Raw genomic sequence first — 20,740 nt, 5'->3', positions numbered from 1 at the left:
AAAAGTAGTAAGTGCCCACACTAAAAATACTCGTGAGAGAAGCTTAGGGTTGTATAAATGACCGAGAACATTAGTGCATTCCTGTAAACTAGGCTCATGTGGAGCTGAGGTAGGAGAATTATCATAACCTCCAGGCTTGATTAGCTACATGGCAAGACCCCATCCTCCAAACCAAACTGTACTTAATAGCACTCTCCTCCATTCCCTAGCCTTTTATTATAGCCAGAGTTTGATGGTGATAGGAGACAGTAATGGGAGGTTACTAAGAACACAATGTGTTCTATATATATATGAACTGGAAAAAATAAAATTTAATAACTCAGAAAAACAAAAAGTTTACACAAATAGAGAAAAATGCTATGTTCTAAATCTTATCTTTGTATCCAAAGATGAGTGTAGGTAGCTACCATACCTGGTAAAAGAAGGCTACCTTTATAACCTATGGGGGCCATTGCAGAATACCACTCGTGAACAAAATATAAAGGACAACAGATCTTGGGAATACCAGCCCCAGTAGATACATCTGTATCACAGCATCTATGGCTCTGGAAACATAAAAGAAGAGGGAGCAGAAAGGTCATAAAAGCCAGAAGAACAGAAAGTCTGATATGAGATTATGTCTCCTAGAATTCCAAGTCAGCTGAGAAACAGTCTTTTCTAGAATTACTACCAGGTCAGAACAATGGCAACATCAATATAGATTCCACCTGAGGACAAAAAACTCTTAAGTTAGGAGAGGGAGGAATCATCTCCTACGAATGATTCCCCAATACAGTGTTGTCAGCCCTGAAAGCAGGAACATACAGACAACATGAACAGGCTGGACAGGTTGTATTTCTGTATGTGTGCATACACATCCATATGTATGTTTGTACAGTAATAATCAAAGAAAAATAAACTATTAATTTGAGAATGGGGAGCATGGGAGGGGTTGTGGGAGGAGAGTGTCTGGAAGGGGCTGAAGGCAGGAAATGGAGGAAGTAATAATTCTTTTTGAATTAGAAACATTTAAAAATTGTAACAAAACTAACTTTAAAATTTCTGTTTATAATAATAAAACACCATTAATAAAATGTATAAAATATTATGTATCAGAAAAACATTTTTATTTTTTCAGATTAGAGCTATATTAAAAGACAAAATTAGTTTTGTATATAACAGTTTGTGGAATGCTCAGCTGTCAGACATGGAGCCTTGGGTCTGATCATCAATGCTATGTAAAACATATTGATGATACATAATATTATATACTATGATAGTGCTTTTACTCCCAACATACAGAAGGTAGAAGCAGAAGGATAAAAAACTTCATGGACATAACTGGATACTTGGTACCCTGTCTTAAACAACTACATTTCACTAATAACTGATATAGAACTATTTGTGATGTCTTTTTTAGCAGATCTATATTCTCTTTTGTAAAAATTTTTTGTTTCTAATATTTTCTCCATAGGTAGGAGAATAAATGAACAAAAGTTGTTTTATCCATACAATGGACGTCTACCTGACAATAAGAACACGTGGTATTGACACATACAAAATAGTAGTACATCTTTCAAAGCCAAGCAACAAAAAAGATTTTCATACTGAGTAAAAGTGCTGGGCCTTAATTACAACTGCTTGAGAGACTGAGGAAGGAGGAATAAAATTCCAAGGCCTTCTTGGACTACAGAACAAGTTTAAGTCCAGCCTGGAAACTTCGTGAAAACTTATCTCAAAATTCAAAGGAAACAGGGCTGAAACTTGTAGCTCAGTGCTACAACATGGGTTAGTTCATGTGAGTCCTTAGGTTTATTCCCAATACTTCTCCCTCAAAAGTCAAACTATTTCCTTAGATAAAACTGATTTCCTTCTGTCTCAGAAGCCATTAATTGACTGTAGCACATCTACAGATGGGGCCTTCTGAGAGTTTTTTCATCCATCCACATTGGCATGTCAGTTTGTCTTGTCATTGTTCAGGTCTGGCTTAGACAGCTGCTATTGACGCCAAGTAGCCAACCCTAAATGCAGATATATTTGAGTAACAATAAATGTATTAAACAGTGTGTGTGTGTGTGTGTGTGTGTGTGTGTGTGTGTGTGTGTGCGCACGCATGTGTGTAAAATAAAAGAAAGAGGTCATAATTTGAGAAGGAATGGAGGTACACAGGAGGAGTTTGGGGAGAAAGGGGTATAAATAATATTAATACAGTATTTATGTGTGAAATTCTCAAAAAAGTAAAACTACATAGTTTATGAGATCTATACGAAGTTTTTGAGCAAAGTTAAAATCAGGAGAAGCATATCTATAAGTATATGAATGACTTACTTAGGTTTGACATTTGTCAAAACCTCAATGATACACCTTTTATAATTGTACAAATAATAATATGGGTGTTTTACATTTGAAGAAATATTGAGTTCTGGTCAATAAAATACCCAATAAACTATTAATGAAAGAAATATCTCTGAGCTTTAAATTGCTTCAAAATGCACACAAAAATAAGATAAACTAATGGATACACAGAAGGATGGACAGATGTAATATAGTAAATGTAATAAAAGCAGGGGTAGGATTCTGGCAGTCCTATACACATGTGTATTTTGTATTAATATTTTCATACTATGTTGGAGAATAAAGTATTGTGTTACAAATACATTATTAAAAAATGAAGAAAACCAAGTATGGCAGTACATACCTATAAACCCAGCACTTGGCAGGGGAAGTCTGCAGGATCAGGAGTTCAAGATTATCCTTGGCTACATGGTGAGTTTGAGGCCTGCCTTGACCACATAAAACTACCCAAAACCAAAAAAAAAAAAAAAAAAAAAAAAAAAAGCAAATAAATCAGGGAAAAAGCAAACTATAAAACAAAGTATTTTCATTACATAAATATGACAAAGAATTTTTGTTTCTAATATGTAATGAACTTTTTCAACTGTAAAAATAATATTTAAAAAGTAATCTGAGTTTAGAAATGGACAATAAACATGAGTACATATTTTAAAAAACATAATGCATATACATAAGGCCTAGAGTTGCAGATAAGTGGTAGAAGACTTGGCTAAACTCTGTTAGGCTGTGAGTTTGATTCCTAGATCACTCACACACACACACACACACACACACACATGCACAACACACACACAGAGATCTCACATTCACAATAATTTTTTGCCTTGATAGTCTTGCTTTCCTATATAGTGCATTCTTTATGTAGCATATACATACCAGTGATTTGTGTTATTCCCTCGAGAATGCCATACTCAGAATCTGGTCATTCATTTTTTTATGTTTTCTTCTATGCTGTGTTCTGAAGCCAACTTGAATTTCAGTTGTGTCATGAATGTTGTGGGAGTAACCAATCACTTTCTGATTGAATTAAAGGCCCACTTCACAACATGAAACCAATATCTGGCACCATTATTGGGATAAGGACCTATGGTTAGACAAGCCATAGGCCCTAGGGGAAAACCTATTACTGTTTTTTCTGTTAAATAGACATAGCATTAAATCAACTCCTAATGATTTATCATTAAACCTTATGCCTAGAAATTAATGCATCTCTCAACCCTCTCCAGAGAAGCTTCCATTTGTAGTAGATGGTGAATAATGTCTAAATGGGAGTTCTATTTCACATCCCCTACTCAAGGCTCCAGAATCGTTGTAGAAGAGGGAACAGGAGGAGTATAAGAGCCAGAGGTGATGGATTACTATAAAGAAACGGTGTCTGCTGGACAAATAAACCCCATAGCAGTCTGACAAGAGCTACTGGCAGTTGATAGCTGCTTCTAAGGGAAGGGTCAGTTTTCTCCCAGAACATAGTCCTTTCAAAGCCAACCACGGTCTTAAGGAACTTGAATAAATGCTAAAGCCTGCCTCCCAGATACCTTAAGTAGATGGATACAGTGATAATTCCCATGCCTCTGAATTGAGTGGACAGGACTTTCTATAACTAGAATTGAGCAAGTAGGTTTGGAAATGCAGCACAGTAGCCCTGACTTGAAGCCTTAGGTAAGCTGCTTTTCTTTACTGATATCGAACTCACTCTTCTGTAAAATGGAATACTTGTGTAAGGTCATCATCCATGAGCAACAAGAGCTCCTTCCCATGCCTGTCAAATGCCTAGTGCAGGGCTCAGCAATCTTCCTGCTTAATGAGTTCCTCACACTGACTGATGATTACAAGAATTCAAGGACTCATTCATCTGCTTGCCTACTTGTGGAATGTCCCCTGCTGGTGGTCCTCTAACTCACTACTTCAGCCATGTGGTGCTTTACTTCCCTCACTTAATCCAACATACGTTTCTGTAAGGGGCTGAACTGTCATGTGAGTGGATCAAGATGTTCTATTAATCACAGACTGGTTGCAGCTGAAGGTAGAACAGTTTAGAACTACTCACCATCATTGTTGAGTCACCCACATGATCTTTGTCCTGTTTCTTCTGAAAAAGCCAGAGTTGGGTGAAAATGCCCAGTCTTTGTAATTTGCTAAATTCCTACTTGGGGGGTGATCAGAGACAAAGAATGCTCTCTTGATTTTCAAACACAGTGCCAGCTCACACCTCCCACATGCACAGGTTCAATGCTACAGGGCTGAGGGAACAGGAGTGGGTAAGGGTGAGTGAGAGGTTCTAGTGCTTTTCTGATGCTTATTCAGAAGGAAGGTGATAAGCAGTTTTAGTTCATAGGATTAGAATGGTGCCAAATCCCTTCCTGCTCAGGTTCTATGGCTATAACTAGTATGTTTAAGTTGGCAGGCAAGTAAAATCACTCATCCTCTATCTTAGAGCCATGGCCAGAAAACTGAATAGTGTGAATTTATTACAATGAAATTACAAGGATTTTTGAAGGGAATTAACAACTTCAGTTCAATCCACCTTTCTGTCCATCCCAATTATTTGACTAGACCCTTCTATGCACACAAAATATGTAATCTCTACTAGGAAAAGTACATACAGGTTTATGGAATTATTGTGTACACCAATTCTCAAAAATCTTCAGTTGTTATGATATTGGAGAATGCATCATTTATGAGAGTTCATTCTGTATGTAAATAATCAAGAAACTGGTAAAACACAATTGTGATTAGTGTAACAGATTTAGTGAGATATAGTCTCTATACTGCAAGCTTACCTATGTAAACTTTATAATGCACTATTTTCACATATTCTAAAGAGTATAATCATTGTAATGAGCTAGAACATTTTCTTCTATGCCATTTAAATATCACCCACACCTATGACCACTATCCCATCCTACCTTATGCAATCAAAATATAATTTATTTCACCACAGATAACTTATTTTGGCCATTTTATATTAATGTTATAATATAGCCTTAGACATTTATAACCATCTTATTTTACATTGATATAAAGTTTATAAAGTCCATATATGTGGCAGATTAGAACACTACTTTGTTTCTTTAATGACTATTAAAATTCTATTGCATAGAATAGTACATTTTGTTTATCATTTGTCTCTTGACAGAAAGTAAGCCTGTTGTATTTTCTTTAGTTATTTAAAATCAAATATGTAAATCTGTGAGCTGGAGAGATGAGTGGTTAAGAGCAGGTACTACTTTTGAGGAAAATCTGAGTTCCGTTCCCAGCACCGACGTGCTTCCATCTGCCTGTAAGTCTGTCTTCTGGCATCCTCTGCCAGTGCACTCACAAGCACATGTTCTCTGAGTGCACAAACAATTAAAATGTGAAAATGTATAAATATGTATTTATTGGTATGTACGATCCTAAAATAGTTTATACATTCAACATAATTTCCTATCAAATTTTCAGGGACACAAAGTATACAGGAGTATTGTATAAATTTAAAATACAATTCTAATGTATTTATAGAAATGCAAAAGCACATTAACCAAAGCAGTATTGAAGAAGAGCAGCGTTGGATGACATTGCAAGATATAATATATAATAACTGAGACCAACCCATCTGATTAGATACCAGATGTTAATCCACACAAATAGTCATTTTATTTGTGGCGATGGATCTATTGCAATGTTGGATACATTTGATATTTATATGTATGAAATAAATTGATATGCATATCATTGATAAATATGAGATGCCAGAAAAGTTAAACATATAAATGTGAATAATACAATTCTATATTCTCAGAATATAATCTAAAAGCATCTTCATAGCATGAGGGCAGGAAAAATTATTTAAAATAACACAAAATGGTAGAAAATATTTATACCATACACAACAGTAAATATATATAATGTATGAATATTTCTATATTTTTAGAATTTCATGCATAGAAATATTTTTAATTATCAGTAACAGAAATACATAAGCCAAAGCTGAAAAGAGCAGAAGAAGCTTAATAAATATAAGTAAATGTATTTATAAATTGGTGTAGTGGAGATGAAGGTGATGGCTCAGTTGGTAAAAATGCTTGATATGTTTGAGGATTTAAATTTTACCCCTAGTATGCATATAAAATCTAAGAATACCTGTATATAATCTCAGTTTTAGGGAGGCAGACCCAGGAGAATCCTTATTATTTATTTGGCTTTGACAGTTACTAGGGGTAACCCCTAATCTACTTTTCTAACTGCTGGCCTGGCTGCCTCCCCAGTGGTGTACCTCAGATACTTGCTGTTTCACCTGGCCATGTGCTCATTGTCCTTCTCCCCTCATGACTCCTCAAATGAGGAAATTAGGGGTGATATGGTAGATGCTCCTGGGGAAGATATAGATATGGGTAATCAAAAACAACCACAAGCTGTTCCCAAACACGGGATATCACAGGGAATGAATTTCCAAATTTATAAAAGCAGCAGCCTCTGCTGACATACCAACAGCCTTGCCCCTAAAATGGTTATCAAACTGACCTCCATGGCAAGAGCAGTAACCCATAACAACAACAACAACAACAACAACAACAAAATGCAGGCACTTGAACAACTGGCACAAGAGCAGCTGGAGGCTCAATATATAGTAATTTGTTTCAAATATTACAAGGAGATTCCAAGATGTGTAACAGCTGAAGCAAAGAAAAAAAAAAGAGTAATTCTTGTAAACCAAAGACTGCAAGAGACATGTGTATTGAATACATCCTAAACTTGACTGTATTTGGTCTCCTAGTGTGCAAAGAAAAAATAGTATTATGAAACATATTTTCTTAGCTCATAAACAAAGTAAAAAATTAAAGACATATATAAACAAGATTTCTAAATTAATTATAAAAGGTAAAATAAGTTTCTGTCAATTGTCAGGAACATATTTGACAAAAATTGTACAAATTCTGAGATTATGTTATTATGGGTAATTAATGAAGATTGACAAAGGGTTTATAATAATTACTTGGGTAAAATGAATAACAAATATCCAAAATTGTATATTCAGACTCATACAAGTTTGCCTGGTCCATTAGCTGAAGGCAATAAAAGTTAACTAATTACTAATAAAAGTTGTGTTAAAAGCCTCCAAGTTGCATTAAAATATTAATTAAAATGGTAATTTTTTTCCATTACTTGACAGCAAGCCAAAATAATAAGTCCTATGTGTTCTCTGTACAACCAAACTCCTCTATATGCTGGTAGTAACACTGGGCATACCAAAAGAAATGACATCTAGCAGATGGATTTTTTTCATTTTGCAGAACTTGGAAAGCAAATGTATATATACCACACCATTGACATATACTCAGGATTTCAATGGGCAACTGTTTTAAGTTGTGTAAAGGCTGATTGTGTAATTACACACTTAATGGAAATAATGGCAATTAGGGGAGTACCTGCACAAATCAAAACTGACAATACCCCCACATATATATCCAATAAGATGAATCAATTCTGCATATTACAATATAACACATGTTACTGGTATATCACACAATCCCACAGGACAAATTATAGAAAGAGACTATTGTACCTTAAAAGATGTGCTTATTAAACCAAAAGGGAGAATGAAAACCCCCAGGGACAGACTAAATAATGGTTTGTTAACTCTTAATTTTCTTAATTAAGGAACAGCCACAGTGGAGAGACATTGGGTTATCAAAAAAAACTGAGGAACTAGGACAACCAATATACTATAAGGATGTGTTGCCGTTAGAATGGAAACATGCAGTTGGTTATGCTTATGTATCTGCAGGGAATGAAAAAATATGGTTACCAAAAACTTCTAAAAATTAGATCTGACCCTGGAAAACCTCTTATCAGCTGAGACACGAATGAATGTCTTCACAAAGCAGACAGCCCATGTGATTCACTCTCACAGACTATCTCAATTACTGATTTCTCCAAAATATGCATGCAAATCAGCTTCAAAAGGGCCAGCCCAAGTGATTTATCAGACTGGACAAACAACTCAGAGACTGGATTGGACACACAACACATAGGCTGGACAGACAACACTGAGACTGGATAACACAGAAACTGGGCAAATGCTACAGCTAACTTTAAAAAAAAAACAAAAACAAAAACAAAAACAAAAAAAACTAACCTTCCCTTTCAGACTCCAGACAAGGAGAAAAGATAAATGGAGGAGGGAGATTCCATAGGTTAGGCGTCAAACAGCATGGCTGTGAGGGCTGGACAATTGGAGTTAAGGGCAGCCCAGATAAAACAGTAAGTAATAACTTGGGGTTATCAATAGAAAACAGATTTTAGTAGCATTGAGGGTAGATGTCTGCCAAGCTGTAATGCTGATTAGGCTTATTGTAAATATAAAGGTTGTGTCTTTTTTTAATTGAAACTAAATGGTCAAAAGCAGGGTTAAAAACATATTCAACATATATATATATATATATATAGCATAAAACAAATACTTTTTAAAATGGTTTAAGAAACCTCTATAGCATAATTATTTGCTTGGGCCATGCAATTACTGGAATGAACCAGAAGAGGCACTTTAGAGAGCTGGTCAGATCTGTATCCTGAGAGAGGTACTGGTAACAAGAATAGGTTCTTTTAACCCTTCGGTTCTGTCTATTTTTCTGTATGTTTTGATTCTTCAAAAAAATGTTGTTAGTGATGTTATTTACTAATCCCATGGATGTAGAGGAAATAAAAGAAGATGCAGGACCATAAATCCAACATAAATTCATGGTTGTTAGAATTAAGTCAGAAGTTCATTGTATTCCTTCTATATTTTAGCTAATAGAACATTACCCTCACTTTATTTTAGACAGGAATTTTAGTATGTTTGGGTCCTTTTCCAGTTGTAAATTCTCGTTATAGACAAAGCTCTTTTTATTTTTTAAGATTTATTTATTTATTTTATGTATACAAGCACACTGTAGCTGTCTTCAGACACACCAGAAGAGGGCATCAGATATCATTACAGATGGTTGTGAGCCACCATGTGGTTGCTGGGAATTGAACTCAGGACCTCTGGAAGAGTAGTCAGTGCTCTTAACCACTGAGCCATCTCTCCAGTCCTAGACAAAGCTTTTAAGTTCAATCTAATCCTTGCAAAAGAAACCTTTTGATTAACTAAGTATTCTGTATGAACTTTCAGAGCATCGAAGTTGTACTCTTTAAGTTACTATATTATTAGGTTTTAGACAATTCTAAATTATTCTGAGTGACAGTTTTCCTGTGCTTTGCCATGACATGAAAATAATTACCAGTTTTCAAATCTATAATGACAATATCTTTGTTCCAGTCACATAGCAGTGAAGGGTTTGCTGCAATGGTGTTCTTCTTACAAGATTATTCTAATCTTAATTTTTTAGTTAGGGTAAAACTAAGTTGTTATACCATAAGTCCACCAGTGTCTTTGCTAAAATAACAAGTGGTTTGTTTCTCTCACACCTAATAAACTTGAACTTAGAAGCATGCTTGAAAAAAATGATTCTTCCCTATTGTAGTCATTTAGTTCTTTCCAAGTTAGAAGAAAAACTGCGGCCTTGAGATTCAGTTCTTGCAATGACCCGCATTTTTTTTTTTTTTTTATGTCCCCTTAGTGGTCATGAACTCATATGTCAGTATCTAAGTGTACAAGATTCCTGAATCTGGATTAGGTGGGAAGTCACTTGCTTTGCCATGATTTTATCAGCATTACAGGAAAGGAAATGTGATTTGGGTACACAGTTAGCATTTTGAACCACATCAATTATCCCTTTCTTCTGCCACATACATGCCACATGCATGAAGGGAGTTTGAACCTTTGCTTTCATTTATGGCTAAATATAAGCTCCAGTTTACCTTAGCAGACATACCCTTGGCCCTTATCACACCTGATCCCCAACATCACTGTGAGGCAAGTACAATGTAAACTTGTAGAACTTCAGTAAAAAGAGAAGCACAAGTTCAACTTGCCTGCTTAGTGTGTGGTAAGCTTGACTTTACCATCCCAATCTTCGTGTTACATCCATCATCCTAAATTCCTTACTTTATCCCTTTTAAATTCACCTGCTCTGTATGTTTAGCTCCCTTTATCTTGATTCTGTTTGCTACTGTCTACAAGAGTCCTAGGATATGCCATAGTTCCTATCGAGTGATTTTTTTTCTAATTATGCCAGTTGTATTAGCTAGGGATGCCTTAATCAAATGCCATAAACTATGAAGCTTAAACAACAATAAAAGTTATTTTCTTTTCATTCTAAAAGCTGGAAGTCCACCATCAGGATGTATTCATGGTTAGCTTCTTCTAAGACACCTTTCCTTGGTTAGTTCGTGTCACCTGAATCTTCATGTGGACATTTTCTTCTGTCCTTATCTGTGTTGTAATCTCCTCTTTTCAGAAAGACACTGGTTTACATGATTCAAAGAGGACAAATAGCTTACCAAGTATGTGTAAGTGGTGGTCCATACTTGTGATTCCAGCACCGTGAAGATGAAGGCAAGTGTATCCCTATGGCTCACTGGGCAGCAAAAATACTTTATTTGATGATCCACAGGCCAAATGAGAGTCTCTCTCTCTCTCTCTCTCTCTCTCTCTCTCTCTCTCTCTCTCTCTCTCTCACTTAAAGAACAACTCTAGATAACTCAAGATAGTGTGTGTGTGTGTGTGTGTGTGTGTGTGTGTGTGTGTGTGTGTAGCACAATAATAATTAAAGAAGAGATCATGAAAATGAGAAGGAGTGGTAGAGTTGAGGGGATACAGTAGGAGTTGGAGGGGGGAGATTTGAGTAGAAAGGATATAAATACAGTACTCACACATGAAATTATCAAAACTTAAAATAATTCTTAATAAAATCAAACTAAATTGTACCTTGAGGTTGACCTTTGGCCTCCATGCATACAGCACAAACACATGCACACAATCAAAGCATCTTATTAAAAATAATGTGTACTGTAAATACATTATCACGTTTCTTCTCTATTTCATTTGTTTTACCATATTTCATAGTCTCATACTTCATGTCTTCTTATACAGAAACTAAGCTTCTTGAGGCCAAGGAGTTTTCTGTGATGCTTTCTTTTCTGTCCGAAGAAGCTCCCCTGGTATTTGTTAAAGACCCAGGAAAGATTCACAGAAGGAAATGGAGGCAGAGAAACAAGTCTTCAGAAGAACTGAAATTGGGACCATAAACTCCAATTGTTCATCACATGCTGATTTTTTAGTTGAGAAGAGGGAATCTTCTGGGGATTTTGTACACAACCAAAATGCTTCAGTTTATAAAAATATGTATTTAGTTAAAGCTGGTTTTGGTGGCATACATTTGTAAATTCAGTACTTGTCGGGTGGAGGCAGGAAGATTACAAGTTTAATCCCAATTTATAGTAAAATAGTAAAACAAAAGAAAAGAAAAACATATGCACCTAAAATCTAATCTTAAAATGACCAACTGTGGAGCCCAGTAGCGGCAATAATGATGCCTCAGGTGCACTCATGGCATAGACTGTGGCTCAAACTCTAAATATTTATATCTATAGATTAGTAGTTCTCTTAATCAGAGAATCTTTTTCTTGCAATAAGTGGTGTTAATACACAGACTAAGTGCATAGAGTCAATGACCATGGAGTCTTTGGTCTTAAGTGGGACAACTATGTCACTTCCCCAAGGCACAGATATCATTGTTGGAAAAATTCAAGAACCAGAGATCGTGAATGTGTGCTCTAATGAACTCACTGCAGCTGTGGTTACCAGATAAGCTACTATTTCATCAATCGTAATAGAGGGGCTCAGGAGCACCCACCTTTCTCTAAGGAACAATGGACAGCTTGGGGAATAGAATATAATTTTTTAATGTCATAGTCACTTAAAAGTCCCTCATATTCAAGTAAATAATCCCTTATACTGAGATTCATGTAAACAACCCTAATTAAACTCAGTGGGTTAAAACAACAAAAGACTTTGAAGATGATGAGATAACTCAGACCTGTCTGGCTTAAAGACTTCAGCTTGATCCAAAGTGGAAAGAAGGAAGGAGACAGTTGACTTCAGCAAGTTGTTGTTGCAGTTACTTCCCACTCCCTTTTCCTGTCTCCCCCTCCCCTCCCCATCCTTCCCTCTCCCCCTCTTCCCCTCCCCTCTCCATCCCTCCCTCTCCATCTCCCTTTCTCTTTTATCCCTCTCCCCCTCCCCCCACCTCACAGGCATACACACACACACAAGAAAGAAACAAAGAAAGGTGAATATTAAAATTTCAAGAAAGAGTCTAACAAAGTGAAAACTCAGTACATAGGTGAATAAGATTGTCAAAGAATTATAGAAAGAAAGAGCAATGAAAAGTAGGGTTAGGCATGAGTATGACCATGAGGCCAACCTGCTAGAGATCATTTATTCTAATCAACCTGTGAACTCTTGTTTCAAAAAAAACAAAACCCCTTTAAAGTGGGCAGATTTGTGCCAGAAAAGCTGATAATCCTGAGAAGTGCCAGTTGACAAATTAACAGCAAAACTGGGGAAGAAACTCTGCTAAGACAGATACACAGACTTACAAGAACATCAATCTAGAAAACAAAAACTAAAACAAAAATCCCAAAACTGTCCACGCAAAGAACAAAATGCACATTTCCTGAGAGCCAGAAGTTATCAGGACTTACACATGGCTGGTGCATTTGCTCTCACTAAGGTAGAAAATTGGGAGATTACGTTTTTCTTGTTATGTGGTTTAATTATAGCATTGGTGCTTAAAGTGGATTCTTTCCTTTAGATAGCCCAATGCAGATTTGATTTTGTTCCCTTAACTGAGAGATGTGATGAATGAAGTACTGCAGTGACAATGCAATTCTGCTAGGCCCCCGGACATGGCCTCCTGCTTCTCTAAAAGCAGGAGCCAGTGTTTTAACTCTGTATTTCTCCACCTTTTCCCTCTTCAGTCTCACTTCCAATTAATTGGTACTCTCCTTTTCGATTTTCCTCATTACCTCTATAACCATCTGGAGACTTGTCTTGCAGCCTAGCACACCTTGTGAACTTTCACTGAGTTTTGTTTGCCACTCAGGCAAACTACATTTAGTCCCCAACAACCCACTAGGCAAGAAAGCAGGCCTGAAAAAGAATGAAGAAATGGAGCTAGATTGATGCCTTGTTAGACTCTTCAGGTGTTGGCCCCTAGGACTCCAAGATTCAAATGGAGAGAAGGCCAGGATGAGGCAGGGAATTAACACTTCAGAATGCATCCAGGGGTCAGAAACATAAAACACATTACAGATTCGTGATCCCAAATGCCAGACAAAACCAAGTAACTTCCATGGAAGTCCAAGGAGGAACAGGATGCTGTAGGGAGAACTAGGAAAGGTGAAGTTACAACACCCAAGGTCTCACAACTAGAGCAAGAAAGCCGATGCAGTTCTAAGCAAGGACCCTAACTCTGCAGATAGTGCATATTCGGAAATCCCCAGAAGACCATCATCTACCCAACATTCCCCTGGATCCCCACAGAAGCAAAGGCAGTTGCAAGAACTTCTAGCAATTACCTCTGTTCATCTTCTTTGCTGTCTGAAGAATAGTGAGAGATGTACGACAATCAGCACTGGAGGGTATACATTTGGTGGGCAGTGCTGAAACTAAAGGTCCCCAGGCACAGAACCATCTCTCAGCACTCACATCCATCCAATTATCAGTTACCAGATTCTTAATGAACTTTTAAGCTTTTATTTCCTTTCCTCATGAAGTGACCTAGGTGAGACTCTTAATGTTCCTGTCTTGAAACATTGCAGTAGAGATCTGTGTTAACTAACTCAGTGACCGCTAGTTTTACTCTCATTTCTTCAAATCCATATTTGCCATTAGAGCCAGATTAACCACAAATCTGACCATTTCAAACGTTTCTCCTTAAATCTTCATCACTTGCCATTCTGTAATGCCATGAATCATAGAATCAAATTACATTCTTCTTGGTGTAGTGGGACTTCATATCATATTTGACTCCGGAATTCCCTGATAACTTGCTTTCACTTTCCATGATTTTTCCCCAAAACAACTTCTCACAGAATTTACTTGCTGAGTTTGGAACAGTCATAATCCAAAGTGAACACAGCTATCAGATAGAAGTGTAAGTTAAACATCAGATGGTACTGGGTCCATATTTTTTTTTAATTCTACCATTTAAGGAAACAATCTACTGTCTGCTGTCCGTGAGTAGGTCATTAGTCGCATTGTGCAGTTGCTGTATTAAGTAACCTAGTAGCCTACATATATGTTTGCTTCCTGTTATGTTTTATAGTTTGTGTAAGGGTTTTCATTCTTTGCAGATGAAAATGCTGAAAGTGATCAGATACTACAGCTGACAAGCACTCAGAAGAGGAGAATAAATTTCCTTAAGAACACCGAGAAAACCCTATGGCTTATTGCACTGTTTGAAGTTTGTGTACTTTAGGATGTTGTGTGAGATAAATTAAGCCCTGTTACCTACCTTTTGATTTTGCTATTTTGTTGATGTGAGTAGGGAATCCAGACTTTTCACAGGATAGCTCCAACTGTCTGGTAGACTAAGTAAACATGGGCTCAGTGATTTTCCAAGAGCTTGACTGTGAAAAATGGGAGAAGCCAATTTTTGGTTCATATTTAAGAGGTGTTAGGAGGATTAGAATGTGTTGCCTGCTTACTTTTCTTGTGAAAATGCATATTGACTACGACTAGACCTCTATAAATGTGTGTGCACACGTGTGTGCATGCATATAAGAGAGAGTGTGTGTGTGAAACTATGCCTATCTGTACTAAGATACTAGGGACAGAAACAGAGTCTCTAATGTCAATCAAGTTTAAATGTTTTATTCTAGAAAATTTAGAATAGAAAAGCAGGGAGGATTTGTTCTGTGACTATTTTCGAGATGTGAACAAATATCAACTCACCCCAGACACGATATTGATTGATGATACACAAAAGAAACGATTTTACCAATGTTTATCTCACTGAACCAATGTACTTGGGACCAGCATACAGAGGCCTGAGTGAGGGATCACTTACAGTGGATTCTCAATTCCTGGTTCCAACCATTTTGAATGGCTGCTTGTGACAAAGACTGTGGAAGGAACTTTTATGTCAGGAGGTTAAAGCTGGTTTCATCAAATCTTTACTGCTCCAATTTAGCCCTTCATATCAGGCTCTTAGAGAGAAAAATATTCACAACTGTGGCCCAAGTTATTCATATATAGGGGAGATATTCAACTGTCTCCAGCATTCCTCTGAGTCCCTTCAATTTCATACAGTGTACTAGTCCTATTAATTAGGAATTGAGTTCCATCTGATGATATGAATTCATGATGTATCAAAAATATAAATCACTTGTTAATTACAAGGACAAAGGTACACCAAAAGTGCCTATTTGCCTGCTGAGTAAAACCCATGTCTTTTGATTTGACAGCAAAGTTTCCATATGAGCAGCTTCTTAGCACCTCAGAGCATTTGATCAGGCTCAATCCCCTCAATTGTTACTACTGATCAGCAGCTGGACCCACAGGCATTATGAACTCAGCGATTGAGTTTCCACAGCTCTGGGAGGAAAAGCACTTTTCATTAAGTGAGCTATATTTGACCAGTGCACCAGGAGAAAGTGATCCTTCCGGCAATGTAGACAAGACACTCCCACCTATGGTCCTTAACATTCAAAGTAAGAAAGTAAGGCTTTCGAGACGGGGGGGGGGTTAAATACAGACACCTCAATGTGAACACCTAGCTTTACCTTTACCTGGAAGCCTCTCTGCTTGAAGATATAATTGACACATTTTTTTGTTTTCTTGAGACATTTTGGAAATGTCTTTCTTAGGGCTGGCAGCTTCTCTGAGTTAATCAAGATCAGAAGTCATGTCCCCTGAACTTCAGGTTCTGGAAAATAGGCAAGCCAGTAAACCACACAGAATATTTGGTGCAACGTCCTGCAGCTCTGAAGGATGAGTCATCTGCTTTTACCACCACTTGAAAGAAACGATAATGGCTTGGCAGCCTCCTGTATATTAATAGCCTTGTCATTTTACCTTGCTCTGGCTCTCTTTATTCCACATTGGAATTATAGATGGCAAAATTGGTTTCGGAACTGATTGTCCTACCTTTTCTTTTTTTTTTTTTTTTAACCATCCAGAAAGCCCAACAGGAGTCCAAGATTCCCCTGCATGCTGGCCAGATCAAGTTTCCCCCGTTATCTCCTGCTATAGTTCTTGGCTTAATTACCAATTTCAACTTCTCCATAGCATTTAGTTCTGGAAACAATCAGAACTATTTTCTTGTCTATGCATTGCCTGTTTCCTGTTTTACAACTATAAACTTCCCACAGACAAATACTTTTCCACCTTTATTGTATGCAAGAAGAGCATAGGATAGACATAAGAGGAGGTGCTGGACAGGGAAGTGCTTTAAGGAACAGAGCTCTGGAACGTATAGGCCCTTTCCTCCCAAACCTGTGACAAAGAGTAGAGGCTCAGGTCCTTCTTTGGTTCATTTTAGACTTAATTATTAAATTTAAAGGGTTAAAAAGGGGCTGGAGAGATGACTCAGCAGTTAATATTACTAGCTGCTCTTATAAAAGATGCAGGTTAGATTGTCAGTATCCACAACTATCCATTTCTGACCACCATAGGTGCCGCACAGGCAAGTGGTCCATAGCTATCTATACAGGCAGGCAAAACCCCTCAGTCACATGACATCTAATGAATTCTTTAAAAGAGAAATAGAATTCGGATGCCTCATATAAAAATACCATTCCTAGATGTAGTGTGTCCACTTTGCTGCTGAGATGGGACACTTTCTGGGGCTTATGAGACATAGTGAAAGGCAATCTGCCCTTTATGTTTACCTGCCTGCTGTTAAATCTGAGGCAGTGTTTCTGGAAGCCCATGTGACTGTGGCTTTAAGTCTCCATAGTGTTTATTAGGGATGTATTGAAATTTTCTGTTCTGTTTGTCACAGACTCTACATGCTCTTTAAAGTTGTTTGAATAAGAGAGAAGATAGGATGCAGTTAATCATGTCCCTCAAACCACCAGATCCAGCAGCTCTGCTGCCTTCCTTCCACTGGTCTCTAGAGCTCATACACTCACATAGCTCTTGCTTCAGTAACTTTTCTGGCACTCCTGTTGGAGTACCTGCATTCCTTCCAAAGTGTCTCTACCCTTGCATATCAACTCTGAATACTGCTTCTCTGATTCCTTGTCAGAAAGTAGCTTTAGCTCCTTGGTGCCTTTCTGGCCTCCAGACATAGCACTTATTAATGTAGCTTTAGCTCTTCTGCGCACCAACTCTTAGTCCCTCTTAAATGGGCAGATTTCTCCACTCCCTCCTCCACAACTCCTTTTAAGCCTGAATTCATTTCCATCCGTGTTTTGTCTCTTGTTTCCACGACTCTAAAACACACACACACACACACACACACACACACACACACACAAAGACAAAGGGGAGAGAGACAGTGAGTGAACATCTTTAAACACTTTTTTGAATGGACTTCCACAGTGTGTGCATGTCATCAGCACCAGTGGTCAATTTTTAGTAGTAGATATCTCTCTTGTACTGTGCCTTTCATGTTTTCATCAGCTTTTTGAACCACCACCTACCCTAGTGCTTTATTGCAATAGCTTTTGCAGACTTCCCTAATGTTCTTTCTGTTGATCAAGTCAATGGTCACTGTTATCCTTTGTCTAGCTAATGCATGGCTGAAGCTGATAATAGGCTAAAAATACCCTCTACCACCATTTTCTGGTGACCCTTAGTCTCCATCACATTTTTTCTTCTCTGTTGTAGGCTGGGCCTAACAGCCTGGAGTATTTTAGTGGTTCAGATGTTCCAAAATATAAAATCAAGTTTTATACATGCCATTTCCATGCACTGGGAACATGCCCTTGCTTGAAGTATGTGTATACACACACACACACACACGCACACACACACACACACACAAAACACACACACACACACACACATACGGATCTAGAGTTTTATTTCTTAGCCAGACACCTCCTGAGTACTGATAACAAATACGCCCTGCTTTGCTACTGACCAGTTATTCCCTAACATTGGCAATGATAAGAATGGCAAATGCTAGGTTTTGTTGCATACTTATCACATATGACAAGCTACACAATGCTTCATGAAGCCGTAAGAAGTTGAAAGTGTTCTTAATTTCATCTCGACACACGTGTAGAGCCCAGAAATGCTAATTTATTTGTGAATGTTTAGCTAGCATCTATTTGGGGGTCTAGAATTCACTCACTGTCCATACTGTCTGCACCAGATGCTTGAGCACTGTCTGATACTATCTCTACTTCCAACTCTCAGGCTACATATTCTGAAGCCCAAATATCTTCTGCTTGACCCTTCATTAACCTCGATCATATAGATTACACTATCTCTAGCTCAATACTCTCAACTGTCTCCAGCATCATAGTCTTATGAAATACCAAGTAATTATCAACCTAAGGGTCTTTCAAGGTTTGTGTGAATTGGTGTTTTCCCCTTAGTATAAGAGGGAAAGCAAGCTGTGCATGCTACAGTAGCAAGGGCAGGAACACACGGGCTTTAAAACTAGCATATGAAATGCAAATACATAAAATATCCAATAAAAAAGATTTTAAAAAAACCTAGCAGCTATGTTTTCATCCTTAAACCATACACATAGCAAGCAGGACACATAATAGTTTGATGTTTGTTATTAAATTTGATAATTCACAACTGACAAGGGGTGCTTGCTGTTATTCTGATCAATGGCTAGTTGGTTTAGTTATGAAAACGCAGCTGCTATGTGAACATTTTGTTTAGATGTGGTTGAATAATAAGTTGTATTACAAATAGCCAAGAAGAAAAAAAATGCCTCCACACACATGCACACACACACACACACACACAACAGCCTAAGCAATAGATGTAAATTTTTACTTCTAATAGAGCATTAAAAAGTACAATGCAATCTAGGGAACTGTTTTCACAGCAGTAACTAAAAGCTTTTTTCATCTCTCTGTTGTCCCTATTTCTGTGTGGCTGGCACCCTGATCTCATGGAAAGAGCCTTCTCCCCTTTTGTCTACACACAGTCTAATGAACTGTTCATCTTATTTATTAGAGCTCCCTACAGTTGCTCTCAGTTTTTTTTCTTTCTTAAAGTTCTTCTTGAAGGAGAGTCCTGATATGCAGTGTCCCCATTGGATACTCTTCTGAAACATCCCTCTTGCCCACAGGATAGCATGTGGTCTCTTGGCGAGATTCAGTATTACCAATAGGTTGGCCAGCCTCCCAATCCACCTTACTTCCCCACAGTTACTCTACACACAAATGCTTTCTGGCAAACTCCCTCTGTTTCTTTCTCAATCACTGCACATTTCTGTCTCAAATTCCCTAGGGATGCCCATCTTTGCACTTTGGCCGTTTGGAGGCCCCTCTTCTTGTTGTGATAGGCACAGGCCTATGACAAAAAGTCTTCATAGGATTGCTGTGGCTCTCCTAAACCTTGGTCATATATTTCAAATCTCCAAGTTCCTTCTCTTCCTTCTCTTAGCTTAAGCTTTATACATAAGGTCTTTCTGTATATTCCCTTATCACCCAGTCTAGGAACTGGTAAAGATTACCACATAGCAAACATGTGAAGGACAAGGAAACAATAATAACTCAGTAATTTGCACAATTCCCTGTAGCTATATGTAAATGGGATTATGAGAAAGTTGGCAAAGTATCTAAACTCAACCTGTAATAGAGTACCTAATAATCTGATGGGGGAACCTAGCGACCTGTCTATTTTGACTACCGAGGATTAACTCATTCTTGTGGTGAATGGGCCTAATGGTCAGCAGAGCATGTTACTGGTCCAAGAAAATCAGATATATTACTTCAAAGAGTCAAGGAAAATTAAACTCAGGGCCACTTGCTTAGAAATCCTTAAGAAATTTAAGATGGTGACAGCAAAGTACTGTAGAATGTTTAGGTTAGTGAGAAATTACATGGGTCACATGCTGACCAACAGGTTTTTGCCAAGGATCTGTGAATCAGGAGGGGCCGGAAGGCATCCTTTGCAGTCATTTCTTTTCTGTTGCATCAGAGTATGAATCAGTGATTCTCAACCTTCCTGATGCTGCAACCCTTCAATGTAGTTCCTCGTGTGTGGTAACCCCCAACCATAACATTATTTTGTTACTAATTCAAAACTGTAATTTTTGCTACTGCTATGAATCATAATTTAAATATCTGTGTTTTCTGATGGTCTTAACCCCTCAAAGACATTATGACCCACAGCTTCTGGGCTCAGTAGTCCTAGGCCACACAAAGCTTTATGCAGGCCAGTAAGAAATATTTGTTGAGTGCCTTCTGTGTACTCAGTCTTCTAACTTTCAGGCTTGCAGTTGAGAGGCTGAGAAGTGTGTGTGTGTGTGTGTGTGTGTGTGTGTGTGTGTGTGAGCTGGGGGGAGAACACCAATCT

This window comes from Micromys minutus (assembly GCF_963924665.1).
Source record: "Micromys minutus genome assembly, chromosome: X".
Taxonomy (NCBI): Eukaryota; Metazoa; Chordata; class Mammalia; order Rodentia; family Muridae; genus Micromys; species Micromys minutus.
This window is presented reverse-complemented; position numbering follows the sequence as displayed.